The 20955-nt window shown below is 39.2% G+C and overlaps 1 long non-coding RNA gene across 1 annotated transcript in view; it reads left to right on the plus strand.

Annotated features, from left to right (window-relative positions):
- Nucleotides 1-18371: 18371 nt before the first annotated feature.
- Nucleotides 18372-20955, plus strand: part of LOC134756666 (uncharacterized) — a 123434-nt gene continuing 120850 nt past the window's right edge. The window contains exon 1 of the long non-coding RNA XR_010129655.1: nt 18372-18834. This is a non-coding gene — a long non-coding RNA (uncharacterized lncRNA). The remainder of the gene's footprint in view (nt 18835-20955) is intronic.

Here is a 20955-nt window from a genome sequence, read left to right on the forward strand (position 1 = left end):
TTAAGATTTTATACGTGGAAAACCCAAGAGAATGAACTGAAAAAGAAACACTAAAACAATAAGAGGTTAAATAAGGTAGTGTGATAACGGGTTTTTAGACATAAGTCAATAGCTTTCATATACAAGTAACAACTATGTGCAAGATCTGATAGACAAGATCTCATACAGTAGCAGCATAAAAAATAAAATACCTAGAAATACACTTAATAAAGTATGTGCGTAATCTATGTAAAGGAAAGTTTGGGGTACTGCTGAAAGGCAATAAAATACTGCTGAGCAAATTGAAAGATACATTGTATTTTGGACAGGAATAGTCAATAAAGGTATCATTCTTTCTAAGCTATTTTATAAATTGGCAACCCAATAAAAAGGTTAATGGCATTTTTTTTGAAATATTCATATTGATGCAAAAGTATACACGGAAAAATATAAATAGATAGTAAATTTTAAAAAATAAACTTTGAAGGGGGAACTAATGCTACCAGATATTAAAGTTATTGTAGAGTCTCAGAACTTAATGCAGTTTTCTATCAGTGCATAAATAGACAGATTAGAGGAATAAACAGGAAGTTTAGAAATAGACTCCAAATAATAGTGGAAATTTTTTACATGATAAGGGTACAGTGTCAACCTAGTGGGAAAAAGATGATGTTGGAACAACTCATATATTTTAAATTGCATGTTGTGAATCACCCTATAAACATAGTAAACATTCTAAAATGCATCACAACAGCCCCACTTTCTGGAAAAGCTAATGAGATTAAAAATGCACTTTACATTCTACTAAACCCAGAACTTCAGCAAAGACATAACTTATTTCCTGATCCAAAATGAAGTAAGTTACTGAATTCCATCTCTACCAGTCAGAACAGAATTTATATGTACTATATTCTTTTCACATTCTGCAGTGCATAGGTGTTATAGAGGGGGAGACGAATTAGACTTTTTACAAAGACAAAACATAATACTTTTAACCTCTAGGAGTCATTTATTAAAATTGCCTTTAAACAATGCACAGTGCTTCTGGAGAAAACAAGGTGGCATTCTTGAATAATTTCTATCATTCCTATTTCACTCAGTGTAAAGGAAACTCTAGGACGATGGGATAGGTGACCTTTATTGTGCTTTCTTCTATGCTCTCACGAAGAAGACATCCAAGGCATTGGTAATCCACCAGCATGCAGGATATGCGTGGAGGCAAGCTGTGTGCAGTGTTGATTGCTTTCATTAGTGCTCAGGAATTCTTAGGGAAGTAGCATGGCTTATAAACGCAGCTCCAGGTTTTTCATCTCCAGGTGTTCTTATTCTAGGCTTGTTGCTTTATTGCCTTGCTTGCCTAATTTCACTTTCACCCATTTTCTGGTTAAATTTGAATAAAATTTCTTCAGATCTTTTGGAGATATTGGGCAAGAGAGCTGTGTTATGTATATTAACTAATTCAGGGTCTTAAAGTCATTTGATTCAGGGTGCAGTATAAAGGCAAAGCAGCATGCACAGTAAAGCAAAATGCTAATTATTGCAGGCAATGCAGATGCTGCTTTTAAAGGTACCAGATGTGTATCACTTCTCAGTTTCATGGGCTGGCTCCTGGAAAAGAACATGAGGCAGGTGAATGGTATAAACTGAGTAAAACAAATCACTTGGGAGAATAAAAACATCCAAGTAAACAGGGCTACAATTATCTTCAGAAAAATTAGAACGCTACTTTCCGAAGACATCCAGGTCAAATGGGCAACAAAAAATGTAGTAAAATACCGAGGTCCCCAATTTTTTTGAACACTGATGAATTATACTTTTGTTTGTTTTCTTTATACATTGTTTTATGGTTTAATAAAAGGTTGAAATGCCAATGAGTAGATTTGGACACAATTCAATCTAATGTGTGAGAATTTTTCAAGATAATTTTTTTTTCAATGTAGGCTCAGGATTTTAGAGCAAAGTTGGGTATTTAGCTTATACAAATGCATTATGTGCTGTGAATACCAGGTAAACACATAAGTGTTCGTGGAGAAATTGAATTGCTTTCAACCAACCACAAGGTTAAGTTGATCTTTTAATTAGTTAATTTGTATCACATACCCCAAAAGGATATTTCCAGGAGGGACACATCACTTCAGGATAACAGATTAGAAGGTGACATTTGAAACCACAAAGTGGAACTAACTACAAGTACAGTTGCTCTGAGTAGACATAAAAATTTCTCTGTGGCTATGTCAAAGGAGAGGGGACCTAAAAAGTTGCATAAAATTTGTTATCAGGATGGAGGGAGCATATCAGTTATTCAAATGAGATCATTTTAGCATTTTATTCTGAATGCAATTTAATGCATGAGATCTAATAAAGGGATATCCAAGCAATATAATGTACTGTATTTTTGATGACAAAAAAAGTTTTACAAAAAATGAAGAAGGGATTAGTAAAATAAATTTAGCTCAAATCTGAAAATGTTTAATATCTTATAGAATATGGGAGATACAAAAGAATCTGCCATTTCACAAGTATTTAGTGCTAGACTCTTTTATTTGTGGTAGACTTCTCTATATTGATATCACAGGGACCCCAAAGTCTAACATGAATGTAAGAATAGACAAAAACAAATATTCAAGAAGATTCTGAAACCCATCCTATACAGAAATGGTTTATCATTTCAATTAAAAGGGAGCTTTATATTAGGAAAATATCTCGCTTATTTTTTTCTGACAAGCTCCATTATCTACCTCTTTAACTCCATTTTGTCTAGCCTAATTTCATCTATAATATTTAGTACTTCAACTAACCCTTCAAAAAATAGCAGGATACACATGAAGAGCCCATGTTAGTGAATTGGTAATTTCAGGGACAAAATGAAGCACCCACATGCATAATCAGTGAAGGTGGCAAAGGAGATGAATCATCTCTGCAAACCTCTCCTGTGTCCTCCCTCTCTCTCAGCAGATAACCTTGCATCCCATTTCAGAGGAAGTAGAAGCTGTTACTCAGAAATAATCTCTGCTTCTTGCTCTGCCCCTACTCAGTGCCTGCCTTCCACCCTTGCTCCTTCTCTTCTCTCATCTGGGCCAAAGCATCCCTCTCTTCTTGGAATCTCAACCCCTCTGCCTTCTCTGAGATCTCCCTTTGTAAATACGTTCCATTCTCTGCTCTTTTCCATTAGTCTTTGTGCTGACGTCTCTAGGAAAAGCAACAGTTACAGAAGAGATGACAAAGATGATGACAACTCTACTCTTCCACCCAATTTCTTTTTTCCTCTCCCACACAAACTTCCTGACATTTACGGCCCATTTCCACTTTTTCACCTCCCATACTCTCCCATACTCTCTTCAATTTGCTGCCACCTGGCTGTTTCCTTCACTCTGTCTATAAACAGCTCTTGGCAAAGTCACTAATAATGTCCTTGTTGCTATATCCTGTGGGCGCTCCAGACCTTTGTCTTCTGAATCTCAGCAGCAATGGACCTGTGCTGCCTTCCTGACATCTTTTCCTCTTTGTTCTGTGAAACATTGTACTTTTGACTTCCTGCTGCTCTGACGGCTTGTTCCCAGTTTCCTTTGTGGTCTTTTCTTCTTCCACCAATCTCTTATATTTTTGTGGAATTCTTCTCCCTGCTGGCTTTTGTTTGTTTGCACCTAGCACACTCACCATAGAGGTTCTCTATCTACTGCCATGTTTTAATTATTATCTCTCTTGAATTTTAGATTTTCATATCCAACTACCTACTGGATATCACCTGCTGGATAAACATTGGGCCGCCTATATAGAGCATGTCCAGGCCTGAACTTGTGTCTTGCCTCTAACTTGCTCCTTCTGTATGTCCTGTGCTACCCCTCCACCCAAAAATGCAGGAAGCATTCTTGACTTCCCCCTTTCTGTCAACCCCACCCCCAGCCAGTCACTAACTTCTGTCGTTTTTGCCTCCTCAATATCTCTCAAATATCTACTATTCTGGATCAAGCAGTGACAATCTCTCACCTGGATTACTTCTAGCACCTCCTTGTCTCCCTGCCTGTGGCCTTTTATTTTATTCATTTTTTTTGACATGGAGTCTTGCTCTGTTGCCCAGCCTGGGGTAAAGTGGCACAATTTTGGCCTGCCACCACGCCCGGCTAATTTTTGTATTTTTTAGTAGAGATGTGGTTTCACCATATTGGCCAGGCTGGTCTCGAGCTCCTGACCTCATGATCCACCCGCCTCGGCCTCCCAAAGTGCTGGGATTACAGGCATGAGCTGCCGTGCCCGGCTGGCCTTGTTCTTTCTTAATTGGTTCTCCTCGTAGCCAGAGGGATCTTGGTACAAAGCAAATCAAATTATGTCATTTCTTTCTTTCTTTTCTTTTCTTTTCTTTTCTTTCTTTTTTTTTTTTTGAGACAGAGTCTCATTCTGTTGTCCAGGGTGGAGTGCAGTGGCATGATCACAGCTCACTGTAACCTCCACCTCCCGCACTCAGGTGATCCTCCCATCTCAGTTTCCCAAGTAGCTGGGATTACAGGCATGTGCCACTGTATTAATCAGGGTTCTCTAGAGGGACAGAAATAATGGAATATATATATATACACCTAGTAAACTCCCATATATATATTCCATATATATAAATACCATATATATAGTATATACCATATATACCATATATATAGTATATACCATATATACCATATATATAGAGTATATACCATATATATAGAGTATATACCATAGATACCATATATATACCATATATATACCATATATAGAGAGTATATACCATATATACCATATATATAGAGTATATACCATATATATAGAGTATATACCATAGATACCATATATATACCATATATATACCATATATAGAGAGTATATACCATATATACCATAGAGTATATACCATATATACCATATATATGGTATATATGGTATATATGGTATATACTCTATGGTATATATGGTATATACTCTCTATATATGGTATATATGGTATATATGGTATATACTCTATGGTATATATGGTATATACTCTCTATATATGGTATATATATGGTATATACTCTCTATATATGGTATTTATATATATGGAATATATATATGGGAGTTTACTAGGTATTAACTCACACAATCACAAGGTTCTACAATAGGCTGTCTGCAGGCTGAGGAGTGAGGAGAGCCAGTCTGAGTTCCACAATTGAAGAACTTGGAGTCTTCAATTAAACTTGGATGTTTAAGGGCAGGAAACATCCAGCATGGGAGAAAGATGTAGGCTGGGAGGCTAGGCAGTCTCTCTCTTGACATTTTTCTGCCTGCTTATATTCTAGCTGTGCTGGCAGCTGATTAGATTGTGCCCACCCAGATTAAGGGTGGGTCTGCCTTTCCCAGCCCACTGACTCAAATGTTAATCTCCTTTGGCAACACCGTCACAGACACACCCAGGATTAATACTTTGTATCCTTCAATCCAATCAAGTTGACACTCAGTATTAACCATCATAGCCACCATGCCTGGATAATTTTTGTATTTTTAGTAGAAATGGGGGGTTTTGCCCTGTTGCCCAGGCTAGTCTCGAACTCCTGGGCTCAAATGTTCTGCCCACCTTGGCCACCCAAGGTGCTGTGATGAAAGTCTTGAGCCACTGCCCCCAGCCAAATAGTCATTTTTATGCTTAAAAACCTTCAAAGGCTCATTCTCTCATGAAGTAGTTCCAACTCCTTGATAGGGCTCATCAGACCCTTCATGATATTGTTCTTAATTTTTCTTTAGCCTCAACTTTTAGGTATGTATACTAGCCATAGGGAAGTTATTTCACTTCCCCAACATATGGGTACAAAGTTTGTAGTTAGGAGCCCAGACTTTGGCACCAGACTATATGGGTTCAAATTTCAGCTTCGTCACTTAATAACATCATGACCCCAGCCTGCTTACTTAATTGCTCCCTCTCAGTTTTCCCATCTATAAAATCAGATGATAATAGAATTATTGTGAGGCTTAAATGAGTCAAGGAGTATAAAACACTTAGAGCAATGCTGGGGTATAACTGATATTCGGCAAACATCACCCACTATCAATATTGCCACCAGTTCTAGGCACTGAAAAGACTGTGGGACCTCTCTTTTGTGATTCAAAATAAAGACAGTTCAAGATTGTAAAATACATTTCAGCCAGTAAGTCAGCCTAAGAAAGGTGTGATTTTTTTTCAATGATTTTTACTTTGATCTGTTTTGAAAACGCTAGATTGAAAAATAGAAGTAGAACTTTTGTTGCTTGTGCTTTGTTGGTGAATTGACCCTGTGTTCAGTCTGGCTCTCTGTTCCAGAAAATGCTTTTCCCTCTTTCTAGGACACTCTTCCAACTTCTCACTGACTCTTCTTGGCATGTTCTTTTCCTCATTTAGGTCTCATGTTACAAGTTAGTTCTTCTCAAAGGTTGTCCTAGACCTGGAATCTGACCTAGTCCCTGATTACAAACTCTCTTCTCATTCTATATTCCCCCAATATGACACCTCCTGTTCTGTGTCATAAATTCCATGTCATAATTTCCCCTTTAGTGTATCTCGCATTATAATGCTATCACCACAAAGACAAGACCACTTCTATCTTGTTCACATTATTTTCCTTCTGTGCATAGCATAGCATGTGCTCAGTGAATCAGAGACTGACTAAGCATCAGAAACCTCACTTGCCTTTAGACATCATCTCACTAGTACAGAAATTATTCTGTGTAAGAGTATATTTACCTTTTATAAAATACTATTTGTTTTTTTTTTCTTCTGACATGATGACTGTGCCTTCAACATCACTCATAACCCAAAGAACTACTAAGTTGCTCTTTGCTGTTTTCAAATTCAAATAACAAAAATGAGATAATGAGTCTTTTTTTTGAGACAAAGTCTCACTCTTGTCCCCCGGACTGGAGTGCAATGGTGCGATCTCAGCTCACTGCAACTTCTGCCTCCCAGGTTCAAGCGATTCTCCTGCCTCAGCCTCCCCAATAGCTGGGATTACAGGTGCCTGCCACCACGCCCAGCTAATTTTTGTATTTTTAGGAGAGACGGGATTTCACCATGTTGGCCAGGCTGGTCTCGAACTTCTGACCTCAGGTGATCCGCCTGCCTCGGCCTCCCAAAGTGCTGGGATTACAGGCATGAGCCACTGTGCCTGGCCGATAATGAGTCTTTTAAGACTGAGTTTGAAAACCTTTTCATAAAGTGATGGGAGTTTTCCCTATGCTGGGTTGTGAGAACTAGTTATGAAGGCATTGCTTTTGGATCTCTTGTCTTAAGTCTACCATAAAATCCCTAGTGGTGGGAATCTCAATCTGGGGCTGACCGGTAAAGAAGTTTCTGGCTAGCAGCCCCTCAAATCAGGGTCTTGGGGCCGTTACCTGCAAACACAGCAGCTCCTGTGTTTCATACTTGAAGGCCCCTGGGAAGTCCCTGTTCCCTATTTGGCAGTTAGGAGCTGAGATTTCATCTCACCATTATAAATTATTCAACAAACTTTCATAAGTTCTTCCTAGGAGGTTTGTACTAGTGCCTGTAGAGGCATTATGTGATACACAAAGACAAAGACGTGGTCCTGCCCTTCAGGAGTAGTAATCCAGATATCACCTGCTGCTCTTAAGAACCTCTACCCCATGTCTTAAGGGAAATCCAATAACTGCTCTAGGAGTTTTGCAGTGCTCAGGGATTTGTGCTTCATTTAGTCATCTTGGGCTTTGCTATCTTACTGATGCTGGATTTTTGTTTATTGTGTCTTCTGGCTGTTTCTTTATCTTTGCCCTAGTATCAACTCAGACATAGGATGCAATTTCTTCCCCTTAATTCTTTGCCTCTTAGTCCTAAAATATCACTCTGGGGAGCAGCTGTGGGTGGTAGCATTTTACTAAAGAGATGGGTAATGGTGAGAGAAGTTATATGGCATTCCATAGTTAGATAATCGACAATTGAACATTGGGCTCTTGAAGAAGTTCTTCAGCCATTTCTCCCAACGTGAGTACTGGGCACCTGCTATGTTTTTTGGCCCCCTCTGTCTTTCCTCTCTGTGCTGCCTTTCAGCCACTCCAAAAAGAAAAATAGTATTTTCTCATACTGATTTATAGTGAGCAATCCAGCTCTCTCTCTTCCTACCCATAAGCTGTGCTTGGGATTCAGCTGCATGGCTGTTATTCACCAACGTACTCTGCTAAACAGTGCACTAATGATTCCATGTCCCACCCATTCTCCTTTCTGTCTGATTAGGTGAGTTATATCGCTGCCACCACCCCCCCCCCACTCCTCTGGAAGTACAAATGGAGATAGCCACATTCCGTTTATATGACATTTTCTCTTGTTTTCCTTGCAGACGTTTGAGACCTAGAAAAATCTTGGAAGAATTTATTTATTGAATTCTTCATTTCCACACTTAAAGGACAAGGGCAAGGCTTGTTCACCATTGTATTCCTATCACCTACACACAAAGTAAGCACTCAACGAATATTTCTTATGTAAGTGAGTTTACACTTCCAGGAGAGCTGCACTGGAGTTAAACGTGTTCATTTTTTCTTTAAATAGCTCGGCACCACCTAATGTTCATCTTATCTAATATATACTGTATTCTAGTCATCATTTCAGGGTACTATTAATTTAAAAACAGGTATAATTTATCAGGCTTGCATTCTGTTCACAGCATTCTCATTGACATCTAAGGCAAAACAGTGAGGACCTGGCAAAACGTTTTTGCTTTGCTGACTGTGGCTCTGTTCTCTTCAGGAGCCATGGCTGCCAATATTCCCAAGAGAGAATGAACTTTTGACTCTGGGCATCATACAAAGCCTCAAGCTGTTCCCTGTAGAGTGAAGAGCTTGGATGGAGTTAAGGACTTCAGTGGTTCTTGCTAATGCTTTCAGGCAGCTTCACCTATATTTGCATCATCCAGGCAGTCTGTGCCTGAGAAACACACAGAACAGCTAAAGATCACAGCTTGTTTTGAATATGCCAGCCAGGATTCCTGGGAATCTGAGTATTGGAATCAATGTCTGACAATTTTTTTTCTTTAAATAACCCCCAACAGCTTTGCCACCACCAGTTGTCGCCTGTGTGTTTTTAAGGCATCGTGTCCTTGAAAGGAGTGTCATCTCTTACGTATCCTGTTGATTTTCTCAGGTGAAATGATCTCACAAAAACATCTTAACTTAATGAAATTACCAGCTTGTACCAAAAAGCTTTCTGTTTGAATAGGGCATTTCTTTACTTCCCAAGTAGCTTTGCAATGAGAGAACTGATGGTGATATAGCTGTTGACCTTAAAGATGCAATATTTGTGAACTTTCTCAGGAGAAGGTTGTGCTATTTACCTGGTCCTTCAGTGAAATATGATGCTTCCTTACAGAGGTAGAAACGCTTTGGATTTTAGATCCATAATGTGACAGGTTTCCTTACTTTCATTACCCACTGCCTGCATTTTGTTTGGAAGCTGGAACAAGAGAGCTGCTGATACTGTTTGAGTGGATTCCTTTGTTGTGTTCTCTTCTCATTTTGAAAACCATAAGAATTGCTACTCAATAAAAAAAATAACAGCTGAACTTCATTTTAGTATTGGTTTTGTGACTCCAGCAGTGAGCACTGCAGCAAGCTCTGGAGGAAGCTTTTGGGAGTCTCCATAATTTTGTCCTGACCCCAGCTGGTGATCAGTTTATGTCCTGAAGCTTGCGGAAGAATAGCCCTAATAATTCCTTTCCTAGTGCGGGTGCATTCTAGCTTGCTGTATCTGAAAGGAAAATCGGAAAGGTGACAGTGTTTTGAAATGTTATACCTCTGGAAACAGGAAGAGAAACACCTTGAATTAATGATCTTCTTATTTGCTAAAAAGAGGAAGCATTTTGTGTTCACATGAGAATGCTGTTCAACAACTCTAACTTATTACAATGTTTATGATCCATTTATGATTTATTTCTCCTCCCTTTTCTTTAACATATTATTTTAATCATCCAGTCACTCAATTGTGCTATTATTCTTGTATTCTTTATTCATGTATTCTTTTATTTAATACTTATCTGTTAAGTACTTTTTATGTGCAAGACACTGTGTAGAATAATTGCCCCTGCCTTCCTCAAAAAAATTATTTTTTACACCTAGAGGTTTATAAGCTAACAGGCAGATAGTAATTGACTATAGAGGTATATACAATACCAGGTGGTTAAAAATGCATTCCTCTTGCATATTTTTAAACACCATTCAAATTACTTCTACTTATATTATCTGATTTAGTTCATTTTCACACTGCTTGTAGAGTTGGGATTAGAATCCGTGTATTCTGATTTTCTTTCCTTTTGTGATTGTGACTAGACCATCCTTATGCCAAGTGAATTTTACTTAGCATTGAAACTACATTTACAGGATACATTTGCTTTTCTGAAAGTTTTGTCAAGGAATCCATACAGACATTTTCCTTTATCATAATTCTTCCTTTGTTAGAAAAGTTTTTCATTATGATGTTCTTTACATGCCTGTTTGTTTCACTCATCCTGAGACCATTTGGAAGAGGGGGCATATTGTAATTAGAATGTTTGCAGAAAAGTGTGGTTGCCAGACTGGGGATGGCAGCAAAGAGACAAACAAAACATTCTAAAAGGTACTAGTAATTACTGTTTAAAATATGTGCAAAAAGAAAAGAATTCCCTATTCTGGAAGATATAGTTAATTTACTTTTAAGAAGGGACGCAACAATCTGGAGCAGATTGCACTGGTCGTTTAACCAACGAAAGGGAAAAATAAAATTATATCTCCCAGATAAACTTTACTCTCAATTATGATCTCTATGGTCTCTTCCAGCTCTAAAATTCAATGATTCTAATTATGTTCTCTATGAACGCGTTGTTTCAACTTCTCTAACAAAATAGACTATGAGGCTGCTTCTCCCTAACTCAGGGTAGAGTGGAGAGATGAGAATATCCAGTTAACATAATAGATATAGAAAGTGAGGCCAGATAATTTTTTTCTGGCTTTTGCAATTCAGCTTACTTTATGTTATATAAATTCAATCTGAAAAAAGACCCACATAGATGAGTCTACGGTGGCAGAGACAGAATGATAGATTATCAACAACAAATTATTCCATAATGGGTAGTTAGACATGTTTATGTTACTCTAAAGTGTCATATTTGGAGTTTGCTTTTTCCCTTATAAGGCACTTTCATATTTGACATCAGCTTTGCTTTTCTAATAACCCTGTGATATGACAAATATGATTAACAGCATGATGTAAACCATAAGTTCTAAAAATTTTTTTCTTCTTCAGATATCCAAATGACATCATACACTCAAATCAATAATAGAGCTCACAATGGTAGAAGTTCTCAGCAGGAGGGCTTTTCCATCCTCTCCAGGATGCATACTGGAATCTGAGGAGGGGTTTGCTCCACAGCGAATTTTATTTGCATTTCACTTCCAACCAAAATGATGCTCCTCCCAACCTCTTCCTATTGTAAACTATTATTTCTAACTGATGACCCTCTTTGATTATCTAGGAATCCTGTAAACGTCAATTGAGGGAGATGAAGGAAGTCATTAGTATTTCTAAACAGCCAGAGGAGAAGGATCAGGAAAGAGGAACACTGGATACCATCACTTTTTCAACTAATCTTTACCTCCAGATACTTGGGTGGACATAAAGACCATGCGATGGGCTATGTAGGGAACCCCTTTGGAGAACACTGAGACTAATCAGCTGTGCCAGTCATTTCTCCCAGTTAATTGAATTCGTTTACTAACCCAATTATAAGGATACTTAATTTTCATTTATATCATAGGGAAGACTCATAATTACATGCCTATCTGCATTTTGCTTCCATAAAATGATCTTAACAGACACAAGCCTTGCTATCTTGCTTTCAAAGACAATAGAGACAAAACTTATGAACGCTCACTAACATTCATCAGGGCCTTTGAGTTAGTAGTTTATCTGTGCAGAAGACACGGAAAATACCTCCTGAAGAATATAGGATTTGAGCAGTCTCAATCATGGGTAGGATGTGACACGAAAAATTGTGTAGTTGGTATATTAGTGCATTTTAAACAAAAGTGGTTGTTTTGGAAAATGTACAATTTCCTGGGCAAAACAAAGCAACATCAAGTGGTGGAACATTAAAATAAATGAGGGAAAACTGGAGTAATTGGCCCCAGTCATGTCACAATGGGTCTTCAGTGCCAGATTCTTTATATAGAAGCATGACAGTTTTTGAGTAGGGATATGCCATGATTACATTCATGTTTCCCAAAGCTAATCTTTTAGCAATGTTTGTAGAAAAGACCAAGATGAGGCTCTTGCAATGCTCCAGTGAAAGTTTTGAGAGCAAAAATCACAATACTAGCAGGACTCTATCTGGAGGTAGCAAACATAAGGAGGTAGAGGTGGAGATAATGGAGGCAGAGTCACAAGATTTCGAACTGACTGGATATAAATTTGGGGTGTAGTAAACAGAGTCAGGAATGAGTTTAAGTTGGGACAGAATCAGAAGCGAGTTAGAGAGGGTCAGGAATGAGTTGAAGTTGGTTGGTTGGTAGGTATATAGAATATATTTTCCCAGTGAAATAATATTGCGATGGTATGTTTCCAGTTTTGTCCGTAAAACACTGTTTAATTCATAATGTGGCTCCTACATTAGAAAAGTATGGTGGGAACAGCAGACAAGGATCAATGCAAGAGATGTGAGAGGGTTAATCAACAAAATTTACATCAAATTGGGTATGGGAGACAAGAGAAGATGATTCCAAGGTTTTGAACTGGGTGAATAAAAAGATAATGATGTTATTCATAGAAATGGGAACATAGAAGGAGGAGTTTTGGACAAGTGAAATTGAGCTGGTGGATGTGAGTCAAAGCATCTTGCTTGCCAGCTCTGTGTTCATCATTAGTGCTCTTCAACAGGCCAGTAAAATTTGGGGCCCGGAGTTTACAGATAATTGGGTTTTTGAGAGAGGTTGGTAACTATTTCCATTGTGGTGATAGTTGAAATTGCAGGAATTGGTGAAGGGGTGGGATGCATTGCTCAAATACAAAAAGAGGAGAGAAAGAGCCAGGGGAGATCTTTGGAGAAAATACATGAGAAGTATAGCTAATAAATATACTGGCTTTGTTCTATGCAGAAATCAAAAGTGTGCCAGTGAAATATACTGCCTCTCTGAAATAACAGCGTTGTGTGTGGGGAGTGAGGGGGGATGGGGTTGAATATTATATCCTGGTTCCCACTTTTTAAATCAAACCGAGCAAAGATGACATGATTTTAAATGTTCTCAGTTGTCAATCCTGTTGTAATGTTTATTTTCAGTTGGGGAATGTTTTCCCTTGTAAAGATCAAAGAAAGCTAAAGCTCCACGTTTGTGCACAGGGAGGGTTTGTAACACACACGCTTCCCCGTTTGTTTAGCCAGTGACCTCCAACTTGATTCAGAAGTAGTATTCACTGCAGAATGAGAAATGATTCATTTCTGGTTCAACTTTAGCCTTGGGCCTGTTCCTACATAAAGAATTGCTGGGTGAGCTTGATTATATTCAGAGGCTTAGAGGCTTGAACTTCCAGAAAGTACTCCCTTAATCATTTCAGTCTGGTCCTCAACCCGACAGAATCAAGAGCCCCGAAGGGGAAATGCCAAAGGCTTATCTGTTTTTGACCAACATCTTAAGGGATTTTACTACTCTTGGGGCTTCTGTGGCCTGTTGCGTCCTTTGCCTTGTTTGCTTTCTGTTCTTTCTCCAATGTGTGAACGTCAAAACCAATTGATGTAAACCATGTAAGTTATCATCGCTCCTAACAGAGATTCTGAAACACCTCACTTAATTCTCGCTCCCTTGCAAGGCTCTGACAACCTCTCTATCTTATTTCTATCTTTCCTCAGCTTTATTTTCTTTCACAGACTGTTTCCCGTGTCCCCTCCCTTTTGACGGCCTATTTAGTACCCTGCTCTCCCCAGTGGAGAGAGAGTTGCTCAGCAGAGTGTCATGCTGTAATGGAAGCGGGGTCCCACAGGTGCCCACTGCCTGTCCCTGAAAGCTTTTTCATCTTGTCCCTTGTTGCCCTGGAGAATAATTACATCAAAGACCAGTCCCAATGCCTGATATTTCAGTTTATCTCATTACCTCCGTTTTTTTTTTGTTTGTTTTTTTTTTTTGCCAAGCCCGCCAGTGGTGCCAGAAATCAAATCAGGGTTGCTGGCAGTGTTGCCTGCCTAGCATGTTCAGCCTCTCCACTGCCCGACACTCTAATGTTCCCTGATTGCAAACCCTGTCATCATCTTCTTTGAATTAGCTGCACCTCCTGAAATGGCATAATGGCCATGCAGTGCTGGAGTGCTGATGTGATGTCCTGTTTTAACTGTCTGTCAAAGCTCAGGCTAATGAATGCTATTAGCATATTAGCCTGCCAGCTTTGGGAGCCCAGAAGGAGCCGGGCAGCCAAACACAGTTGGCAAAGCACAGCCGCAGTGCTTCAGAGAGCTCCTTGGCAATTGTGGCACCAGAGACTCCACAATGTAAATGTACAGACATGGGAATGTATGCAGAATTGGAAAGGTTATTGTTACAATATACTCTAGCAGTAGAAAATGGGATGAGAGATGACATTTTTTAACTGTGGGGCCCACCTCAGGCATTTTAAAGAATAGGATAGCCTTGGGAGAGCCCCAGGGCACTCATAGTATAATCTTATATTCTTTTAGAAATTAGAATGTGTGGAAGAGAGGTATACTTTCCACATGACTCTTTTTTTAAAGATGGCTTGAGATACTCACCTGACATTAATTTCATTTTAGTTGTAATGACCAGTGATGGGCATCATTGCTTTAATAATTAGGCATCATTCTTAGGACTGCTTGTTGAGAGTAGATGGCAGCTTAATGACCAGGACACCACCCTCCCAACCTTCCATTAAAACTCAACTTGCCAGAATAGCAAAATATGAAACCAATAATAACTAAAAAAATGCAGTTTTCTAGTAAATAGAGACTTGAAGTGGATATATATTCATCACTAATTTTTACATTAGTGTTTAGGATAAACATAATGTAAGAGCAGGTACCATGGTTGCTAGGTAACCAGTGGTGATTGTCATGCCCGATATTCAACTCTTAAAGGGTATGCTTAATGGGTATAATCTTCAATTTAATTTGAGATTAATTTAAAAATGTATTGCTTGAAATATTTTATGTTAATAAACTTTTAAATATTGCAACATGGTATTAACACTAAATGTGTGAGAGGCACTGAATTCCAGAAAGGTTTCTTAAAACTGTATTAACTTGTGGTTAGAGCTAAATTATTCTACCCACAAAAATAACTTTTGAATAAATTAACAAATTAATTAGTGTTATCCTTAAAGACTTGGTGAGAACCTGCATATTTCTGGGTAAAGGATTGTAGACATAGCAAATGTAATTATAAGGCCTGTAGCTAGAAGTTGAGTCTCTGGCTGTTTTTATTTGTCTATTGTTTCTTCTATTACATATGATCACTCTTCAATCTTTACTGTTAACAAAAGAAATATATGAAGGAACTTCGACTTATTACACCTGAATGCAGCACTAGCATTTTAATTTTAATTTTGGAAAAATAATTTATAATAGTGGATCATGGCATTTTTTCACTCAAAGATCATGGTGCTTAAAATTCCTTATAATCTTCTTATTTTTATAATCTTCCTCCTGCTTGCTTATTTTTTGAAGTATTATTTATTCATTTATTCTTTCTTAAAGGTAAATACAGATATGCCTTTTTTGGGTAAAATATGGTTAACCTGTTGTTTATTTAACCCCTTGGGAGTTGGATGAGTGTGATAAAATAAAGTTAAATAGGTCATTGGCTATTGTGGACACTGTTGGTTGCTTATTTAAGAACAAACCTTACTTGTGTTTCTCCACCCCTTAATTCCTTGCTTCAGATCCTTATTTCATTCACATTTCTGGAGGATGCCTCTCAATAAGGTGGATCTTGATTAATCTGTGGCTAAGGCATTGGCTAAGGACTGGGCATGTGGTACAATTTGGTCAAAGAAACATGAGGAATATATTGAAAAAGGAGGTACCCTAATTTCCAATCTGGCATTTGAATATTATGTGATCCCGTGACGTTTGAAGCTACAACACCAAACTATAATCACAAATACGACAAACAGGACTAAAAGAACGAAGATGGCAGATAAAAAAGATGTCATTGTTAAAACACTGAATTAATCAACTCTGGAACTTTAGACTTCTCATGTGAGAGAATGCATTTTCCTTATTGCTTAGACAATACATTTTCCATTTCTTGTAGCCAAGACATTGTAAATGATAGAACCTTACCATTATTTTATTTTTAGTTAGAATTTATGCAAGGATAAATGTTTATGATTTCTCATTTGCCTTCCCCTCTTTGGCCATTAAAATTGCAGACAATGTACAATATATTCCATTGCTTCAACTGGCTGCCTGCACATGGCATATCCGTCCACCCTTGCCTTCAATGCAGCACGCAGATGAACTGATTGATTGATTGTTCTGTTCATCAATCACTTGTAGGCAAGCCCCTCTGTCAGTTACCTAGGAAAAGCTATAAATACATTACAATCCCTATAATCATAGTGTATTCAAAAAGACAAAACTGAGTTTTTGAGTGCATATTTGGAATGCATCTTTGACTGGAGTGTGGAGGAAGATGATGGATAAGGATGAGGAAGGGAAGAAAGACCTTAATTTGTATTTTCGGCAATAAAGCCCTGTTAGGAATTGCATTTTTATAAAAATTCATTGGCTCCCTCAGTGTCAATTTTCCTTCTAAGTGTTTGTAAGCAAGGTGAGCAGAGCTTATGATGAAGCACAACTGGAAGTCAATCATGCAGCATGACAGCACCAGTTGAATATGGGGTGATAGCAGAACTTCAATTTGGACCAAAATTACACAACTCAGGGAACCCCAACAGACTTATCTCTGTAAATAGCTCCCATTACGTGGATGGTTGGATAATATACATATACTTACAGGACAGTGCTCTCATTATTGTCCACATTACATTCCAGCCACACCAAATTATTAACAGTTCCCAACACACTAGGTTATTCTACATTCTGTTCTTTTGCACATACTGTGAACTTTACATGAGTTGCCCTCCATTCCTTTTTTGTTGACTAAATTTAACTTATTCTTCAAAGGCATCTATCTAGCCACCAATTCCTAGATCACCAACTGCTGTGAGCCCTTTCTGGCTGGGTTTCTACTCCTAAAAGAGTTAATAGTCTTATTCCACTGCTTGTATCTTAAACAGTATCATACTGAGAGGTGACAGCATGCTGGCAGTCCTCACAGCCCTTGCTAGCTCTCCGCGCCTCTTCTGTCTGGGTTCCCACTTTGGCGGCACTTGAGGAGCCCTTCAGCCCGCCGCTGCACTGTGGGAGCCCCTTTCTGGGCTGGCCAAGGACGGGGCCGGCTCCCTCAGCTTGCGGGGAGGTGTGGAGGGAGAGGCGCGGGCGGGAACCGGGGCTGCGCGCGGTGCTTGCGGGCCAGCGCGAATTGCGGGTGGCCGTGGGCTCGGCGGGCCCCGCTGCCCCAGGCAGTGAGGGGCTTAGCACCTGGGCCAGCAGCTGCTGTGCTCAATTTCTCGCCGGGCCTTAGCTGCTTTCGGGTGGGGCAGGGCTCGGGACCTGCAGTCCACCATGCCTGAGCCTACCCCCGCCTCCGTGGGCTCCTGTGCGGCTGGAGCCTCCCCGACGAGCGCCGCCCCCTGCTCCATGGCGCCCAGTCCCATCGACCACCCAAGGGCTGAGGAGTGTGGGCGCACTGCGTGGGACTGGCAGGCAGCTCCACCTGCGGCTCCGGTGCGGGATCCACTGGGTGAAGCCAGCTGGGCTCCTGAGTCTGGTGGGGACTTGGAGAACCTTTATGTCTAGCTAAGGGATCTATATCAGCACTCTATATCTAGCTCAAGGTTTGTAAACACACCAATCAGCACCCTGTGTCTTAGCTCAAGGTTTGTGAATGCACCAATCAACACTGTACCTAGCTACTCTGGTGGGGACTTGGAGAACCTTTATGTCTAGCTAAGGGATTGTAAATACACCAGTCAGCACTCTGTATCTAATTCAAGGTTTGTAAACACACCAATCAGCACCCTGTGTCTAGCTCAGGGTTTGTGAATACACCAATAGACACTCTGTATCTAGCTACTCTGGTGGGGACTTGGAGAACCTTTGTGTGGACACTCTATATCTAGCTAATCTAGTGGGGACGTGGAGAACCTTTGTGTCTAGCTCAGGGATTGCAAATGCACCAATCAGCACCCTGTCAAAACAGACCACTCGGCTCTCTGTAAAATGGACCAATCAGCAGGATGTGGGTGGGGCCAGATAAAAGAATAAAAGCAGGCTGCCCTAGCCGGCAGTGGCAAGCCGCTGGGGTCCCTTTCCACACTGTAGAAGCTTTGTTCTTTTGCTCTTTGCAATAGATCTTGCCCCTGCTCACTCTTTGGGTCCACACTGCCTTTATGAGCTGCAACACTCACCACGAAGGTCTGCAGCTTCACTCCTGAAGCCAGCGAGACCACGAACCCATCGGGAGGAACAAGCAACTCCAGACGCGCCGCCTTAAGAGCTGTAACACTCACCGCGAAGGTCCGCAGCTTCGCTCCTGAGCCAGCTAGACCACGAACCCACCAGAAGGAAGAAACTCCGAACACATCCCAACATCAGAAGAAACAAACTCCAAACACATCCGAACTTCAGAAGGAACAAACTCCAGACGCGCCACCTTAAGAGCTGTAACACCGCGAGGGTCCGCGGCTTTATTCTTGAAGTCAGTGAGACCAAGAACCCACCAATTCCGGACACAATACTTTTCACACTGCGTGATGAAGAAATTTAGCTTTATTGTTAGGTAAGTACATGTGCTTCCCTTCAACCCAGTATTGGACTACATTGGTCAATCTGGGCTTCATACCAACATGTTTGTTGAACCAACTCACTTCCGTGTGTATTATTGCATTTATAATTATCTGTGCCTTTTGTTTCTCTCTACTGAGTGTCATCTGTGACTTTCAGGTGTTGATCATTATGCTTTGGAATGGAACAAAGAGAAAAGATGAGACTCAAGAAAGTCATTGTTTCTCTTAGTAATGAGAAGGAAAAAGTGAAGTGAAACTTAACAGCGAATGTGAGAGTTTTTGATTGCCTGTGGGCTTTCATTTTTTCTTTCCATCTGGACCTACTAATTGAGATAATAGGTCAGGGAGACCTGGGTCTGTATTGGTTGGGCCCCAAGGAACTTCACTTTATTTTATAATTAGGAGCTCATAGATGAGGTAACTTGATTTGACCTTTGCCTTCATTCTCTTTATTCTTGAGATGACCCCAGTAGAGTCTGCCTTTAGCCGTCTCCTTGGGTCTTTGATAAACAAAGCTGTTAGGGCTGAATGAGCTGTGAAATGAATAAGGGAATATTGATGACCCACTATTTAATTGCCTCCTAAATCCATGGTAAATTTTTCAGTGATTTTAAACTCTGAAAGAATAGCAGACTCATTGATTTCTGTAATTCATTTATTTAGGGATTTCTATTATCAACTGAATTTGATTGATGGCTTTATGACAAATAGCTGTGTGCTCAGCATATACCAGCATTCTGTAAGCTCACTCGGCCATAAACAATTTGTGAATAATTCTTGGGTCCTTTTGCTGAGTCTGTACTTTGCTATTTAGGGAGCAACTGATTGAGATTCCTTAGGTGAATGAGGTAAAGTGAAATTCCCACCTAGTTTCCTTGGATATGTATGTGTAGTGTGTGTGTGTGTATTTGTATGTGGACCCTGAGAATTTTCAAAGTCCTCTTTGAGATTCTGAGGCATTTTACTCTCAAACGTCAAGCCCCGTCTCATGATTCAGAATACATCAGAATCACCTGGACACGGAAATACTGGTATCCTATGTGTGCTGTGATAGTTGAGCCCTTCTCTAACTCTGTCTACCCAGACATAAGATATAGTAGGTAGTGATGTTATATGTTCATCAAAAATTAAAATGGATCCCCATACATCTTTTTAGTCTGTTCTTCTTCTTAAAGATTTCGATTCGCAACTTCCTCATGGATAGAAAACGTGTAATTTCTATTTTAGAGAAAATCAGATTTTATAAGACACCAGACTTGAAAACTTCTTTGCCAGTGAGATATTGTTGACTGTAAATATTTCTTCCAGATTAATAGAAAATTGTGGCATGTATTTTAAAATCCTCTTCGTGATTTTCCTGATTATAAATCAATTTATCTATATTAGAAAAATTGAAAAATAAAAAATGTAAAGAAGGAAATAAAATTACCAATAAAACTACTAACCAGAATCACCACTATTACATTTCTAGTTATAATAGTCATTTTAACTAAATAATTTTCTTCTTAGAACAGTACACAGGCAAAGGTTATTATTTAGCAAAGGTTAATACTGGTCATAATGATGAGGCTTTTGTATTTTTGCTATTTACCTAAGATGGGCAAGCGAGTGGACACTGTACCAAGTAGGACAAGTGTGTGGCTGAACTGAGCACCAGGCTCCCTTTACCTATTGTGGATGAGACATAAAACTTTTACTACAATCTGCAGAGAAAGACAACTGGGACAAATTAAAGTTTGACTTTAATCTCACATTTGGTTTTATAACTTATAAATTCACTAATAAAAGTTTCAGGTGTCTAAAATAAAATGAACCTACAAAGAAGCAATACTGAGAGAGATTAGAAAATTATGCTGTCTTTCCAGATATATCGCGTGAAAATATTTATCTTGGAGTATGACGATTAGATGATATTTTTCGTATAGATTATGACAATTGGAAAATACTGTGATAATTTTAAAGCTAGGTAAAATAAGCAGGTATTTTGAAGGCCAACATTCCTGTTGTCATCTAATGTTTATTTACGCTAGCTTCCCTGAGTATAAAATAACTGTTCTTGGTTATTTGATGAAATGAGTTATCTATTTCACACTTAATTTCTTGGGATTTAGAAG

This window comes from Gorilla gorilla, chromosome 11, assembly GCF_029281585.2.
Source record: "Gorilla gorilla gorilla isolate KB3781 chromosome 11, NHGRI_mGorGor1-v2.1_pri, whole genome shotgun sequence".
Lineage (NCBI taxonomy): Eukaryota > Metazoa > Chordata > Mammalia > Primates > Hominidae > Gorilla > Gorilla gorilla.